Consider the following 18135-nt stretch of genomic DNA (forward strand, 5'->3'; position numbering starts at 1 on the left):
AATAATAATAATAATAAATTAACAGGAACAATTTTACAATCAATCATGGGTATATTCAACAATTATTTTCTTTGATTTTCATTAATTGATTCTGATTAAACCTAAACGCCTAATACCACGGACTAAGATATTAGTATCTTATAGTCCTTGCCTAATTTATACTAAATTATTTCTTATACCTAACATACATATATACCTATATTATCATTTATTACTTTATTAGTATATTGTATACAAAATAAATCCAAATATAGAAATGGTTTCAACAAAACTGAACAATGTATGACCAAAATATCAAATACTAATAAGTAATAATACCTATAAATAGCATTATTTTCCAACCAACTTCTCAAGCGGTATTATTATAATTTAGTATTGAATATTGTAATTCGTGGCTATATTTACCAGTTTTCCGGAAATCGCAAAATCATAATTTATATTTTAATCCATTTCTCTACAGCCCCCCAGCTATGGCCTACCTATATTAAACATTTTTGACTTATAACTGTCCAGGGACGGCGCTAGGGAGTAGGGCAAATGGGACATTTATCCTGGGCCTCGCGCTTTTGAGAATATTATCAAGGCCTCGCGTTTGCCCCCAATAAAAAAACTTAAGAAGTAAACTCATAATACAAAAAACGTGAACTAATAATATCAATAAATTATATTATTTTATTGGTATTAAAATTGAATATTAAAGGACGTCGCACCCGCATGAGTTGCCTCCGTCTTACACACGAACATCATGCCAAATTTTCGTTCGCGAGTTTCATAGGGTGGGGTCAATTTTCATATTACAGTGAATCGACGTATCATAGTATCATCAAACTTTTAAGTACCAACGTTATCTGTGTTCTCTCGTTGGTTTTTTGAGATATATTAATTTTTATGTGAGTAATGAGCATGTAAAACATTAATATTTCAAAATGTATTTACCCCTATTACTTTTCAAAAGCGCCGGGAAAAACAAATTAAAAATTAAGGAAAAACAGGAATTTTTACACCTAATCGGTTTTTGACAAAATCAATTTTGGTTTTTGATGTAACTCTAAAACAAATGTCCGTAGATACATGACATTTTCACTGGTTGTTTATATTAGCATTTTCTATAACAATAAAATTTTCAAAATATTTTGATGTGTTATAAACTTTTTACAGACATTTTTAGTTTCCAATTTTTTAGTTTTTTTTTCTATGCAATATGCATGTTACTAAAAAAGGTTATTTGTTGGGTAAGAATGCTTGAACTTTTTAAACAAGGCTCCTAATATATTGTTACAATGACATTTGAAAGTTATTAAAAATCCAGTCACAATTTTTTTTATAAGCATTTAAAGTTCAAATCTTGACAAAATACGTAAAAATCACGTGCAAATTAATTTGAGTTAGAAATTAATAAACATTTTTCTTTTCAAATATAAGATTTGAAAATATAATAAAAAATTCCTTATAAAGTTCCTTATAATCCTTTATCAAAAAAAATAAAAATGTATTTAATTCAATACTCCTAATATATTGTTACTATAGCAGTTAAAAAAATATTAAAAATTCATAGACACCCACTTTTTTATAATATATTTTTGATGAGCTTGTTATTTGCAAGTTTTGAGGCGATTTAATATTAATTTTGTTAATTATTATTTATTATTTTTCCCTGTATTTGATATGTTTTTAATCTTTGTTTATTATTAAGTAGATAGGTATATTAATATTTTATTATTATTATTATTATTATTACTATTATAAAATCAACAAAAATTTGTTTAAAGGCATCGTATTCATTTTTTTTTCACAATCATTCCTATGATAAAGATTAAAATAATTTTAATTTATAGGGCCTCGTAATAGTGTATTGTCCTGGGCCTCGCAAACTCTGCCGCTGTCCCTGTATCTGTTGACTTGGCAAATAGGTACCTAATTAATTTTCCATCGTCTTAGTTCTTGTAGATTCTTAGAAAAATGTAACTACCTACTATACATTAATAATTCGAGTTTTCTTTTGTGGCGGCGCGGCGCAGTGGTTGAAATCAATCACGCGACGTGATTGAGAGTAAGTTACTGCCGCAGCCACTAGTTCCCGGATGGGTGACCACCCGGGTCCAAAGTGGCAAAAACCTTGCCACACATACAAGTGTTGCCAACCAACTGTTCCAACCCTATCAATCGTAACCCCTTTAATAGCTACCGGGCTCTAGATCAATAAAAAAAAACCTTGTTTGTTCTATAACAAATGTTGCGCATTTGTATCAAAAGTTGTGTTTTTTCTAGACTACTGAACACCTACAACTATATTAACCAATATTAACGGCAATAATAAATTGATCAAGTTAACCACCAGATTTTATTTACAAAATTAGAACAAATCGGAGTATGTGGTTCCCTCCTAAACTATACCACCTGTATCACAAGTATATCTTTAGTATTAGGCTGTAAGTCTATTTGTTGGGTCGCAAGTATTTTTTTCCGGGAATAGCACAAATTTAAAAAAAGAATTCTAATCCACAAGTGTATGGGTTTTTCTGGCAAACCAAATGTTTTATGTCTAAACACCATAGATGTAAAAATGATTATGTGGACAGTTTTGATCAGATTCGCAAGACAAAAGGGAGTACCTGGGATTACACTTTAACCCCCAACTCTCAAAGTTGGATAACTTTAGAAGAGGTTGAGCACAAACGACGGGGTTCAAAGCACAAATCAGCACAAACGAAGCATGGAATTCATTTTGTTTCAAAATTCCAAAGTGGGGGGCTAAGCATGTTCCCAGCCCCCCGACTTTGTACGTTGAATAACTTTGGAATGAGTTGAGCACAAACGAAGCACAAACGAATTGAGTTAATTTTGTTTTTAAATTCCAAAGTGGGGGGGTTAAGCATGTTCCCAGCCCCCTACTTTGAAAGTTGAAAAACTTTGGAAGGAAATGAGCACAAACGACGGGATTAAAAGCACAAACAAATGGAGTTAATTTTGTTTTGATATTCCAAAGTGGTGGTGGGGGGGGGCATGAAGCTCATTATTCACATGATTATTAATAAATCGCATCAATTATTAGGTTTTATTAATCGTAGTTGTACGGACTTTACTGATAAACTTAATATAAAATCGATTTACTGTTCGTTAATACGACCCATCTGTGAATATGGTTCTATATTGTATGGTCTCCCTACCAGACAGGACAAAAAACAAGATTGGAAAAAGTACAGCACAAATTCTTACGCTACCTCTCATTTAAATGCTCCATACCTAAAGAACCTCGCACGTCTTACAATCCACTCCTATCTTTATTAAACCTCCAGACGTTGGAACACAGACGTATGTAAGTCTTGATTTATGTTTCCTATATAAACTTTTGAATGGTAATGTAGACTGTCCAGATTTCTTAAGCCGTTTAACCTTCTATGCTCCCACTTTTAACACTCGATAGATAAACACTTTTCGATTAAGCATACAAGTTACTAACTATGCAAATAACACTCCCTGGAATAGATTAATGCAAACTGTTAATAAATTTAAAATTGATATGTTCATCTCACCAAATTTAGACTCATTCAAATCGTATTTTAATTATTTAATTCTTAACACTTAAAAACGCTATGTTTATTTCAATAATTATTGTGCATTGTTTATTATTTTTACCAATTTCCATAGACAAATTTACTTATATGTCTATGATTAATACTATTAATACTATTATTATTATTATTATTATCATTAATTGTATATTCCTATTTTGTTATACATTATCATAATGATTGTAATGTTGTTGTCTATTGTAACAGGGCCTTGTCCGTTTAATACTTAATAAATAAAATAAAATAACGGTTATCAAAATCTGAAACCCAAATAAATTATTCAGGTGTTAAGCCCTGCTAAAAACTAACAAAAATAAACTAGAAATTAACCAAAAATGCCCTAAAGAATGCCTTTTCTGCAAAATAATGCCCTTAACAAATAATCAACATTTTTTATAGCCACGCAATTATGCATTTGATAGGAAAACGATGATTTTAACTTTTAACTAAATTAACAATAACACAAAAACCAATACCAAACTTAGGCACGTACAGTAAATAAACAGTATACTGAAAATAAAAAAAGCCATTGCATTTCGCAATGTATCTCCATCAGTAAATTACTTATTTATTACCTTTTTTTATAGTTGTTCATTTTTTTTTAGTCTCGTTAAGACACCACATCCGTTAGTCGCTGGAGACCTGGAAAGATGTTACCTATCGATTTCATACTTATAGAACGATAATGTAATTTGGTACGAAACTACGAATGATAAATATATAAATATTACCTATTGGCTATTAAAGCAATTAGCAAATGCCAAATATAATGAATATGATATTTTGATTCTCCTAATTTACACAAAAATCTCGTTCAATGTATTAATATAATATATTATATACATTAAAAATTAATAAAATTATCTGAGAATGCTAAAAAATTCAAAATAACAGTTTCACCTTTCAAGTAGATATATCTGCAGTTACATGAAATTAATTATGTACCTACTTGGAATAGATTGTCCTAGGGCACCCAGTAGATAATGCACTTTGTATTGAAATCCGGGCTCTAGTAATAAATTTAGGTACTATAAATAGCACTTAAATACTTAAATATGCACTAACAAATTTATCTATAGTGGCTTAAAAACATTAATAAAACAATAAATACGTTAAATAAGACACAGACAACAACTAAGTCAGCACGAGTATACAAAATAATAATCTACCAAGATTTTAAAATGTTGGTAAAAAACAATTATTTTTATAATTTTGAGGAAATTTAATATTGTGTAGATAAGTACTAAGAAATTATTGTTTCTATACGATTCACTACGCCGGTTGAAATAAGTCGAATCACTATAGATTCATAATATAATCATATGCCTATATCTATATAGGCATATAAAAAAACTTGAACTGACTGATTGACTTAGTGGCTGACTGACTGATTCATCATCGCTATAGGCCAGGATTTGTCAACCTTTTTCCTTATTGTGCCAAATAAAAAAAAGATTGAGAATGTGACATAAAAAATTAACATGGCGATTATAACATTATTAATATTATGTTGGCACAATAATTGTTGTGTAATAATATTTATTTATTTATTTATTTATTTATTTATTTATTTATAATATTTACGACTTATATGATTTATTTAGTACCTATTGAAAAACATGATTTTAGAAAAACTTAAAAATTATATATTATTTTATTTGATGCTAGTGTGTCATTTAAATATTCAATAACATAAAATGTGCCGCGAAAGGCATGCGTACCGCTGGTTGGCCACCTCTGGCTTAGTCGGAACCACCGAAGCTATAATAGTATGACATTTTGTCAGTAGTTTCTTTGTATGATGTAAAGACCCACTAAGAGAGGATTTTCCAAAATTTGCAATTTAAAGATGTCCACAAACAAGGATTTTGAGCTTTACCGTGCAAATGAATTAAAGCTTTTTATTTGTATATGAATGGACTAGTATTATAAGATTCATACTAAGAATACTTTGTACTCGTTACTCAATTAAATTTTCAAAATATGTAAACCAATTTTAAAATATTTATAGGCATTTAAAATTCACTAGTTTTTTACATTGTCGATAAAAGTGTTTAGGCTCAGTTAAAAATATTTCAAATTTAATAGAATATCCTACATTAAAATTTAACACATTCTACATTATAGTGAGTCACTGAACCCTATACTCAATGACGAGGACACGAGGTTCACTCGATTCCTACTGTACAGCAGAGCGGTTACCTACTTACAATATATATCTAGATTCTAGAATTGTAGATACTAGATATTTATAGTTTAATGACATGAGGTTCTGATAAGTTATAGGTATTACTGGTATTATGTTATTACATTTATAGTTAGGACTGCAGGACGTCGGTATAATATATGAAAAGCGTAGTACTATATTATGTTCCAATACCTACGTATTTTTGATTTAAACATATTATATTGGTTTTTAATAAAATATAGTGTTTTTTTTAAATTGCTTATATTTGAACAGTGGTTGAGTTACATATAAATGAATTGAATCACTTATCTGTATAATTATTGCTAAACTTCAAATTGTACATCGTACTTTGTACTCTTTTTTCTAAAGGAAGATCAATAGTGGAGTAGGCAGATATAATAGCTCGCGCTTTACTTATTCCTAATAGGCCGGCACGTACTTTGTACCTAAAATAATTAACGAATATTATTAATACTCCTATTCGATATTATTTAACAATAATTACACTTTTAATTCCTTACTATATTTTATTTGTACTTCTAGACGTACGTTTTTCATTTATTATTATCAATCGACAATCAGACAGAATATAAATATTATGAAATAATTATACTACACTTTTAAAATTGTTGAAACTATTTAAGTATCTTTAAGTGATATTTATGTATCGTGTAGGTGAAGTTGTGAATATATCAAAAGTTTATCAATTTACCGACAATAGGGACCTATTTAAGTTACTATGCGTTGGCTTTGACACGAAATTCTTTTGATTTATTCTTTTCAAACTTTTGGAAATGAAGTATTATTAAACTGTTAATTTTATAAAATTACATTAGGGAAGGGGATGGATATATTAAACCGTTTTTAAGTAGTTCAGTATAATATTATGAAATTTTCTAAGTATGAGCATGTGAATATCGTGTACATATTTTATGCGTAGTAATTTTATTAAGTGATTATTAATTTGTGGGACTGTGGTGCGTATACAATAAATAGTGAAGCGTTCCGCACGTCCAAATCGTCATTTCGTCAAGAATGCACTAAAAATATTAATTTTAGATTCTGAGTGAAACGATGAATGTATTGATTTTACAATGATGTGTGTTTTTTTAATTTTTATTTTTAGATTATGAGCGAAGCAATGAATGAATTGATTTTACAATGATGTGTGTTTTTTTTTAAATTTTTTTTTGTGACTGTCATCACCTTTTGGCTTTTAGGACAGTAAAAGTGCTTGGATTTTCTTCAACAGTAACTTATCTGATAGGAAAGTAATTCTAATTGGTACTTTGGGGGGTTAAAAGTAGTTTTCAGTAGTTTTCAAACGCGACGTGAAAAACAAAAGAAAATTAAGGAAAAACGGGAATTTTTACGCAAAATCTGTTTTCGAGAAAATCGATTTTGGTTTTTGGTGTAACCCTAAAACAAATGACTGTAGGTACATGCAATTTTGACTGAATGTTTATATTAGCATTTTCTATACACCGTAATATTTTAATTTATTTTGAGCTGTTTACGGACATTTTCAGTTTCCATTTTTTTTAGTTTTTTTTCTATAAATATTAATAAAATTTTATCTGTTGGGTAAAAAAGCGTGAAAATTTAATATAAGGCTCCTGATATATCGTTCTAATAGCAGTTGAAAAATATTAAAAATACATAGGCACAATTTTTTTTTTATAAGCATTTAAAGTTCAAATTTTGACAAAATTTAATAATTATTTTTTAGTTAAAAATTTATAAAATGTTCAACTTTTATAGCTAAGGATTGAAAATTGAATACAAGGCGTGAATCCACGTAAATAGGTTATATATAAATAAATTACTTTATTCACAATAATATCATCAAATATACTTGGTAATATTGTAGGCTGACTGACCGTTTTCACTCATAATCGTTTTTCTTATACAATTATATTATATCATTGAGTTCAAATTTAACACCATCCATTACAGTGACCCACTTGCAACCTACTGCACAGCAGAGCGACATCCACTTACTCACCTTTTTTTTTCTAAAAATATTAATATTTTGTCATTAATTGTAATAACTAAATTATTTATCAGATGAAATGTCTGAAACATACTTGAATTCGTCATGACATTTACGTGAAACTGACTTTCTTACATTTTTATATAATTGTTTTTATTTCAATATTAATAACATTTTAAAATTATTAGTAATATCCAAAATGTAATTTTGAAGAGCCTAAGAGTTTAGTTTCAATAAGTGAAAAGGTCGTTTTTTCAAGTAAGCTCCACAATGGTGTTTTAGGTTGTAGGTATCCGATTACTAGGATACTCGGTACAAGATATGTCCATTTTGGTAGAAAACAATGTCTGAACTTAATCTATATTTTATTCAACAATATACTTCTTGTTTGTGAGTTTGTGACAATATACCTAATATATTTTACACATGGAAATTTTTTTATATTTATATTTTATTCTAGTAGTAAAATGAATTCTCAATATATAACATTATAGCCATTACATTATAGGTAATTGCTATTGTTTATACAATTAATAAGTGTACCTACCTATAGCACGCTCTTCCAAATTTATTGTTTAAAGTAATAAAAATAAAAATAGTTCTAGTCCTAGTCCTAGTGCATAAGATATTAAAATAAGTATTAATTAGCGTTTAAATCTTTTGTAACTATCGAATATTTTTAAATACTTTTAGTTAGTAAGTACATATATTATTTAATATTTTAAATAACCCGGTTTAAAATTGTTGTTAATTAAGAATTTAGTGTACTCACTAATGCACTTAAAATTTAACTAATTCATGTTTAGTTAGGTATATAAGTACATATAAACGATAAACTATAGGTAAGTACCACAAACGTCTAAAAATTTCATAATATTCTCATATATTATATCTACTAAAAATTTATAGGATTTATAAGGTAATTATTTTATATATTGAAATTAAATAAAACATGTAATTAACCCACCTATATATTGAATCTACCTTGCATTAATGTAGTGATTGGCGAAGTTATCAATAAGATAGTACCTAACTGTTTTGTGTTAGTACTTTTTGAATGAAGTTGTTAGGACGCCCGGTGCCAGTGTAATTTTGTCCTTAAAAATAGTTCTACGGGAATAACGATCCTATTTTATAGAATCAACCTAATTTGATAATTTTTATTTTAACTAATAGAGGGTAATATTCTACAGACAACATTGAACTTTGTTATTCAATATTTATTTCTCAAAATTAACTATATGTCTTTAAAAATAAAACAATTTTAAGCTCTTTTTACAAATTTGTATACCATTATTTGAAATGTAATAAAAAATCGGAGTTCAATATGGAATGTAGAAAGTTTTCTTCTTTCAGATAAAAAAAAATAGGTATCAAAATCGGACAATTCCACACGAGAAGTAATTTTTTCGATATAATACACAGCATCAAATACCCTAGTCCCTAAATAATAAGTATCGGATAGTAGATTAGTGGAAGTGTTATAAATAAGGTGGAAACTAAAATATAAAATATAACATTTATAATATAATATAAAATATTATAGAATTCTGAAAAATTTGAAAATCCAGCACAGGGCCTCTTAATATATTATGTTGCTCGAGATCTATAGATTATAGTTCACCTTTACATTTAGCCATTTAGACGATGTATAGGTATACGGTATACTTACGATTTGTCGATTAATTAATTTTTTGTTTCATCGTTTACGAATCATGAACATCATATTGAATAATATAGGCTTTTATATTATAATCGTCACTGTTTGTCGGTGGAACCCATATACATTTGCTAAAAACTGCGGTTAGTCATTTAGAACTTTAATACACCATCAACGAGTAGATTCGAAATTATAAATTATCATTTTTTCCCTTTACTTTCCACAAAAATTTTAAATAATTTTTACTAATGTACACATAACGCATAATAAATTTACATTCGGATTCGACAGCAACTAATAAATAATACAATTATTAATCCTTAGTAATGATTAATGAATCACCTCTCACGGTCGCTCTCAGACCTCAGCTATCGATTTAAGTTATCAGGATTTTTTTTTATCATTATTTATTATTATTATACTGTAAAAGTGGGGAATATTCTATAACAAATATAAATATTTAGAATTTCTGGCTGGCTTTAACTACTAGCCTAGTTATAGCCACATATTTATAAATTTTTTCTGACTCAGTAAGAATCAGTTGACTATTTAAAACGAAAAGAAAGCAAATTGAAGTATATATTAATATATATTGTTGACTTTTTCGTTGAAGAGGACACAACCCACCCGTAATATGCAATGAGAAAACCAAATTTGCGCCAATGAGGTACTATAAGATCGCAAATTGTCATAAAAAATTAAAGGAGAATATTATTGGTATCCATGTTTAAACTTTAAGTTAGTGAATTTCTTGTTAGATTTAATAATTTTATTCTGTTCATTTTCAAATTAGGTTTTTTGTATTTGTTTCAATTATTTATAAAAAATAAGTGAATTAAAATATCAAACTTTTAAAAACGCTTTAGCACAGATCATGATGTACTCTTCTAAGAAATTTGGTGATTTTACAATAATTCCATGACATTTTTGGTTCACACAAAAAAATAACACTCTTGAAATGTAAACGAGCATAACATTTACGTAAGTACTTGTTTTTTAAATCGTTTGTATCTGAACCTAAAGACACCTTTTATAATAGAAACAATACTTTGTAATATTCAGTTCGAGAGTGGTCTCAGGTAGCAAATTGTAATGCTGAGCATCAACGAGTTAAAAAGTTAAAGTTAAGTTACTTTTAACTAAGTTAAATACCGAGCTATTTTTTTTGGAAGTAACTTCTAACTTGACGAGTTAAATTTTTTCCATGTTATTCTATAACTTATGAGTAAATTCATTTTATTATCACGTTAAGTTAATTTTATTTTTAAACTACAAATTAAAAATATATTTATTATTATTTTTTTTAATCAAATATATATGGTAATTGAAATGAAAAGTCTGAATTTTGAAAACTTCAAGAGTTTGTGTTAAATAGGAAAATAATAAAAATGTAACTCAGTAATGATGAGTAGGTGGTAATTTGGCTAGCTTTAATATAAAATATTAATGAGAGAGATTTGATTTTACACCCAAGCAGTATAACCGATTGAATCCATAAAAACGTCGGCGTAAACAGTCTCAAAATTTCTATTTTTAAATTTTTCTCCTAAACTATGATATCTAGAAAGTTGGTTGATAACTCATTAAAAAGGGATTATAAAGTAGATATTAAATGTGGAATTAAATTTTTTTTAAGAAAATTATTTAAATTTTCACAGATAAAAAAAGAGTTATTTTTTGCTAGATTTTCATTTAGCGAGGTAGATTTCCGAAATTGGAGAACGGATTTTGTTGTTTGGGGTCTTATTAGATTCACATTGGCTAGGAGAAGTATAGTGAAGATTCTCAAACTTTATCTCCAATCGTTAATTCACTACAAAGCTGTAAAGCTAAAAACACCAAAAACGCCCAATAAAATTTGTTTTAATTCTTTTTAATGTTCTACTGTTATGCTGCTTGGGTGTGATATTAATTAATACATTTCTAAAAATTTAAAAATCTAGAAAGTTTACATGCCGATCCCTGACTTGGCAAGCGTTTTTTTAACATACATAAAATAATCGAATGATTTTAGTTTTTTTGTTATATAGTTCAAAAAGTAATAATTGTAGAATCTTGAAACATTCCACTGTTATTATTTTCTATACCTAATGACATTTTAGTTATATAAGGCTATTTATAGGCTTTTTAAGTTTTTTATCTTTCTTAGTTAAAATTTTGTGTTGATCGAAATGTTTAAACTTGATAAAAAAGATTGCAAATGTAAAACAAGATCCCACATAAGCTGTTCTTAGAGCAATTTAAAAATATTAAAAATACATAAGTCCATACTATTTTTTTGTGCGTTTGAAGCTTAAATATTGGCAATATTTTTATATCTAAAATTTTAAAATTTAATACAAGATTCCTCATAAGTCATAAGTTATTCAACACATAATAATAAAAAAAAGTTTAGAGAAAAATCACATTAACATTTCATGAGCGTTTGAAGTTAACATTTTTACGACAATGGATATTAACAGTCATTTTAACGGTAAAATAACTTTTCTCCCCAATCGACTTTTGATATTTTGTTGTAATTCAAAAACGAATAACACCATACCTGATATTTGAAATTTTTACCAAATATTTATTTTACAATTGTCTACACTTACATGATAATTATGATAACATTTTCAAAATATTTTGAATCTTTTTTGAGCTATTATACCTAGGAATGAGAACTTTTTTGAATTATTGTCGTTAAAAAATGTTTCACTTTGTCAAAAAGCTTGAAAATTGAATACAATATAAGGCTCTTTATAAGTTGTTATTATAGAAATTTAAAACGATTAAAATACATATAGGCATGGAGTTTTTTTATAATCATTCGAAGATTTAATTTTTACCCTATTCGTTCAATTTCGTGAAATATTTTTTTTGTATAAATATAATATAAATGTTTTTCAGAAGTACCTAATGCCTATTACTACATTTTACGTAACGTTAGGAATAGGTAGGTAATATAAATTTTACTGTTATTTTAATACTAGTTATAAATATAGTGATAACTGATAGCAAAGCTGGGCAGTAACTAGTTTAAAAGTTAAAAGTTAAGTTAAAAGTTACTTTTTTTGATAACTTTAAACTTAATTAGTTAAAAAAAATAGAATGTAGAAAATAACTTATTTAGTAACTTAGTTATTTTGTTAAAATTAAAGTTATTTACAAAAATGTTCCTATTATGATTTATGAACTGTATATTATTTGCATTGATATTTTTGAGAACCGCCAGGACAGAAGTATATCTACGGACGATTGTAGGTATGTATATTATTATATTTATTACTATATTTACTATAATATAGACATAATTTAGTAGGTAACTACTAATTAGTAGTAATATAGTGAATTATAGTTATTATTATAATTTATTTATTACTTATTTGAAATATAACTAGGAAGTTTATATTTTCTATGAAATGACAACGGTTAAGATGTATTTTACATTGTTACTACTTACTAGTGTACTGTGTGCATTGATGGGTAATAATACAATTTCCAGAACGGACCTAATTAGTAATTTCTGATAGGCACAGTGATACTTATGCCGTGTTTTCTACAAACTACACTCTACATTCCTATAATATTATATTGGTATATAAATAGAATAATATATAAGAATTAATTGTTGTCAATTTATAAGTCTCTATATTATATAATATCAGCTTATGTAGTAGTGTGTCAACTGGTGTGAGTGTGTGATTATGAGGGTTCCAAGTTCCAACAGTGAATTTAGTCATTCGTCAATGTAATCATTTGAGCGTCTGTTGTACTTTATACCAAAAATAGTTATTTTCCTACGATGAGATAAAAAAAAACTTATTGAGTAAGTTAAAAGGTATTAAAAAAAAAAAGTAACTTAACTTTTAACTTAACTTAGTTATTATTTTCATGAAAAATTGAAAACTTAACTTAGTTACTCAAATTCAGTAACTTTTAAAAATTAACTTTAACTTAGCTTTGTTATTTTTATTTTAGGATAACTTAACTTTAACTAGTTAAAAAAATTGGTTAACTTTCCCAGCTTTGAGTGATAGTATTATCAAATTGAATGTAAGAAAATAATATAGGGACCACCCTAGGTTTAAAATTATACCATAACTTGTTTTAAAATTAAAATATTAAAAATATTGCGAGATTTTGTAGTTAAAAATATACAAAAAGTTACAAATTCAATTTTTACATTTAAGACTTGAAAATATAATACAAAGTTCCTCGTCGGTTAGGACATTCAGTTAAGGTCCTTCACACTGAAACCAACAATTCTAAAAATATATACTTATTCGCATTTTTTCTTTATATACATTTGAGGAGATGCAAATTTGGACGAAATTACATATTTAACTGAATAATAATAATGATGATCAACCTTATCAATAGTATTTAATAAGTAACTTATATAACATGTAAATAATTTAAAGTTAAACTCTTTGTCATAGCCATAGTTGCCGAGGCCTAATTCAATTAAAAAAAAAAAAAAAAAAATAATGATGATGTAATTATTTGGTTTTGATTCAAAAATATTATTTGTGGCCGTGAGTATATACTTGACATTTTTTACGTATATTTAACATTGGAATTTTCAAATATTTAGATTAATTTTATGCTTTTATCTATTTTTAGTTTATACCGTATGTCTCTTCTACTCCTAGCGATTAACAACAACAACAAAATAACGATGAATAGAAACTTTATTTTAAGCACAATTTAAACAGAATAATCAGTGTTAAGCTCAGATAACAATAAAAATATCTAGATAAGATGCAGTTAAATCATAAAAAAATATCTAGATACAGATAAAGATAAATATAAAACGTTATTATCTAGATAATAAAATAGATAAATTAAAATTTTTACATATTAATAACAACAAATAAATTTTATTAGTATTTTTAGGTGAACATGATTATTTGCGTGTAAATAAAATATCATCTTCCAAGATCCGACTTATTGAATTAAATTTACCAAAAATGTATGATATTTAGCCTGTATAACTTAAATATAAAAATACTGTAACATACTTATATAAATATTATATTTATATATAAATACAAATAATTGTACCTACTGGATATTCGAGAATACTAATTAAGAATTAAACATAAATAATAATTAACATTAATCAATCTTACATACAACTAGAAATCTTAATCTTAATTTATGTGCTTGGATTTCCACTGGCGCGTTATTTTGGAAATAGGAAAATCTTTTGTAATTAATAATTATATTCTAATACATATATTCAATAATCGGACTTCCTAACATATAGTGCACACCCGTAACACGATTTCAGAGAGACTCCTTGAATCTCCCCATTTGGTTGCCTTAAATATATTTTACATTTTGTTGTCTCAGCTTATTTGCTTCATTAACCTAAATATATGTTGCCAAATACAACACTTATATGCTCTCATATTTTAAGCTTATTCTAAAAATAAATATCTTAAAAATCATATAGGTACTATATCAAATAGGTACTATAATATTATACAGTATACATGTCAAATTAAATACGCTGATTTATAATTTCTATACGTTGCATTTATTAATCAATTTATTCAAACTAGAAAATAACAAAGTACACATAGGAAAATGTATATTATGTAGAGATTATTCTCGGGTAGAAATTTAATATTTGTATTTTGAAAACCGCAATAAATGACCTTGTTCTTCTCCCTTTATGGTATGTTTATTATTATGTTTTTTTTCTCTTGTAGTATACATGTTATAACCGTGTACATTAAGTTGATTATTAGAATTTTGTTTTTTTATCTTAAGTTAGATTGTAATTATGGATTTGTATTAGCTTCCCATACTAATGGAAAATTCTTCTTCGTGTTTTCTATTTTTCTAATTTATTGTTTGTTTTGTAATGACTAATTTGACGTATATATTTAATTTCTCAAAAAAAATAATTCTTCTCTTGTATCAGTAAATTTGGTTTATATTTGTTGAGCATGCTGTAAATTGTAAATATATATTTTTGATAAAATTTGTTTTATATATTATATCGGGTTTATATTATATACCTAATTATTTTCAAATCTATCATTTTTTTTTCATTATACAAAAGGCAGCTTAAACCAGATATATTTTTCGTGCGAGAAGTAAATATATGCATGTTTTTTTTTGTACAGATTTATTTTCAAATCCATCATTGTTTTTTTATCATAATGGTGGCTAAAAGTTGTTGATTGTGAAAAAATTAAATATCTTCCTTGTTTTGTATATTTTTGTGTGCTAAATTATTTTAGTAGAATAATTCCTTTACCTACTGCGTTCTAACGAATGGACAATGGTTATACGTTTTTTTTTTTGGTATAATATATAGGTATTTTTTAAAATGTAATTGTCGAGATATAATAATTATTCATTAAAATCTCATTAAAAAAAAAAAAAAAAAAAAAAAAAAAGATATAGGTACCTCTAAATGTTTCTTTCCTTATAATATTGCTTGTTATTTTAAATGGTGTTATAATTATGTTTATGTTAACTCCGTTTTTGTATAGTTTTGATATTGATGTGCGTGTACGTTTATGGTAAAATTAAGTACCTATGTATTAATATTATTATTTTTTTTTATGATTATAAATTATTGTCTTTGTGGAATAGGTGGGGAAATTGTCAACATATTTATTTTGATGAATATAGGGTATATTTTGTAGCAAATGAATCCCGTGAGTAGTGTGAGTATTGTTAGCCATGTAAGGTATATAATGTCACTTAAAAAATCGTCAATTAATGGTTGTGGCATTTTTTTTAAAATTAAGTCATTAAAATATTTTTCTGGGTTTTTTATTTGTTTTGAAACTTGAAAGTTTGGAATGTCAGTTTTCCAATTTTTGTTTAAAATTTCCGTTATATTTCCAAAATACATGTCCCCTTTTGGTTCTTCGTTGTTGATTTTTAGTGATTTTATGTTTGTCCATGATATAGGTAAAACTCGTTTCAATTTAAGTTTATTTATATTGTTTGACTCGCATGGATACATTTTTGGAATAATTGTTTTTGAGTTTTGAATAAGTTCGTAATTACATGGTAGGTGTATTTTTATGAGACCAGGGTTTTTGTAATTTATTTTTAATTCTTCTGTGGTGACGTCTTTATTTTTCCTATTAATCTTTTGTATTATTAATGTTGGCTTAGGGTTAGTTAATGCATAGGTATTAATGCCTATTTGTTTAATTATTATTGTATCGTCTCTGTGTTGTTTTACGCATTGAAAGTAACAGTATTCATTTATTATTTCTAATGGTTTATTTTTGAAAATTGATTCTACGCATTTTGGGGATAGTGTTATGTCGGATGAAAATTTTGGTATGTAGCATAGATCTGTGACTGGTGGGTCACAATGTTGTAATCCTACTCCTGATATTATTCTATGTTCATTATTATTTGAATTAATTGCTATATACGTTTTTTCTGAAAATATTATACAAATCGCATCTTCGAATTTAAAATGGGTTGGTATATATTGGTATAGTTTCCATTTTGCCATATGTTCTTGTATTGGAATTTTGATTTTGATTAGAATTTGATTTTTTGAAAATTGGCATTCTGTAATAGGTAAACTATAATAAGCAGATAAGTCTTCGGTTGGGATTACTAGTTGATAACCGTCTTTTTGTAGTATTTTGGATAAGTTTATTAAGTCTTTTTCGAGTATGTTAGGTCTTATTATTCTGGTAGGAATTTTATGTAGTTTACAATGTAAATGGTTGCTTGAGTCTTTTTCGTAATTGGTAAATTTTAACATAGTTGTTAGTAGGCTAAATATTATTTCTTGCATACCTTGTATAGTGTTTTCGTGGTTTGTCTTTTCTAGCATGTCGTTACCTATTTCTTCTTTAATAAATTCCCTGAAACTTGTTTTTAAAATATCCAAGTTATTGTTGTTGTTGTTTGTGTATTTATTTAATTCAGAAGTTAGATTTACTAAGTCTTGGTGATCCGAAACGAAAGCGTCTTTAAATTTTTTTATTTGTTGGTTTATCATATCTTCATTGGTGTATAGGTTTTTAAGTTGTTTTTCAGTAGCCACGTTACAACAAAAGTGATATAGATTCCCAATAAGTTGGATTCCTCTTTTTGATCTTTTATTACTAAACATTCTTATCAGCATGTCTGACATGTCGAGCGCATTTTCTTCTGTATTTTTGTTTATTGTATTTAATAAGGTAATAATTTGTTTGGTTATCTTACAATAATTCGTATTTTTCCCAGAGCAGTATTTTTCTATATTCCATCCGTTGTCCATTATTTCTTCACCATTGTTCCCGATTTCTTGGGTGTATATTAAGGGTATACTTTTGTCATACATTATTGCTTCTTGTACTTCTTCGAAAAAAGCCCCCGAGGAGACAGTAATGTCCATGTCTTCTTCGGTCGTCACGCCTGTTATTAGTGCGGTCGTTACAAAAAGTTTTAAAATCATCATCGTTTAAACGCGCAGATACACTGTAAGTCTGTAACCACGCTGTGTATAAGTATACTTACTCGATATATACACACACAAAGGAGTGTTTAAGGTTATACCACGAGAAAAATATTCCTCAGACTTGAGAAATCGAATCGCGTTGTATCACAAATAAACAAAATTAACGAGTGTTTGTATATCTATATAAAATTAAAATTAAAAGCTGTTCGTTAGTAATAGCATGAATAAATTAATACACACACACTTTAAAAGTCGTAAGGTAACGACTAACAAGCAACTAGTTGGGCGCCACTGTCGTATACG

The sequence above is a fragment of the Metopolophium dirhodum genome, chromosome 1, assembly GCF_019925205.1.
Source record: "Metopolophium dirhodum isolate CAU chromosome 1, ASM1992520v1, whole genome shotgun sequence".
NCBI lineage: Eukaryota > Metazoa > Arthropoda > Insecta > Hemiptera > Aphididae > Metopolophium > Metopolophium dirhodum.